Source organism: Geospiza fortis, unplaced genomic scaffold (genome assembly GCF_000277835.1).
Source record: "Geospiza fortis unplaced genomic scaffold, GeoFor_1.0 scaffold196, whole genome shotgun sequence".
Taxonomy (NCBI): domain Eukaryota; kingdom Metazoa; phylum Chordata; class Aves; order Passeriformes; family Thraupidae; genus Geospiza; species Geospiza fortis.
Genome location: NW_005054487.1, coordinates 101133 through 102422, shown reverse-complemented (window position 1 = coordinate 102422; position 1290 = coordinate 101133).

Genomic DNA, 1290 nt, shown 5'->3' with positions numbered 1-1290 from the left:
CCTCACCGCAAACGCCTCCATAGCGGCCTCGCCCGCCGCTCCCGCCGCACCGGCCCCGCTGAGCCCCGGCCGCGCAGATCCCGCCTCGCGGTTCCTCCTCCCAGTTCCGCCTCCTGATCCTTCCTCGGGTTCCACCTCCCGGTTACTCCTCCCGGGGCCGGGCCCGGGCAGTGAGTGGAGCCCCGCTCCGCCCTCAGCCCGGGCAGGTCAGGGTGCTCCGGGAGCCGAGTTCTTGGTTTCACAGAATCAATGAGGTTGGGAAAGAGCTCTGGGATCACCGAGACCAAAGTGTGACCGGACACCACCGTGTCAACCAGCCCGTGGCACTGAGAGCCGTGTCCAGCCTTTCCTTAAGCACCTCACGTGCTTGGGGTTTTCCATTTTTAAAAGGTAAAGAAAGGCGCAACCTTTGTTCAAGGGAAGTAACCCTTTTTGCAATATGGGTAATTAAGATTTGACTGCTAAGAAGTCTTCCACTGTGCATCACAACAGCCTGGTTGCAAGAAAACAGCTTTGGGAGGTTTTACGCTTCCCTTTCTAGAACCCAAGGGTAACTTAGTCCTTGCCTTCCTCCAGAGGGAATCCTGCACAGATCATCCCCAGGGTCGCTTTCCTGGGAAGGTTTATGTAATAGCTCTGACATATGTCAGGTGCCAGGATGGGGACTTCCAGCTGCTGCAGTTTCTTCCCCTTTTCTCTGTCTTGAATTAAAAGACATCATCCAGTAGAGGCGTGAATTAGAGGTTCCAGAAGGAAGCTTTACTCCTCTCCTTTTCAAATGGTCTCAATCTAAATTACCTGATTTCTCTCCTCCCACCCATGTCCCTTCATGTCTAGCTGAGCTAGAGTGAAAACTTTTTTACACATCTGTTCTCCAAAACTAACATACAGACAGAAGGACTGTTCCAGCACAGGATGTGGTATTTAAAACACAGCCACAGCATGCCCAAGCAGCAAAGACTGCATACCTGCTTCAGGTGCACCCCACCCTGTGACCACACACATCCTCGAGGGCTGCTGCGCCTCCTCCCTGGCAGGGAGGCACTCTGGGAGCACGGAGGGGGTGAATTCCGAGAGCTCAGCCAGTTGCAGCAGGGCAGTGTCAGAGTTAAAATTTGGGTGTATAAAATACTGCTTGATTGACCTTTTCTAGGAGAGCAAAGACATTGACATTTTCTGAGAGACTTGGGAATGTGAGGCTTTGAGTAACTTTGGTTTTATAAATTTCCAAGATGCCTTAAGAAGGGAACACATTTAAAAGCAGCTCCAGAAACCACCAGCTTTCTGATA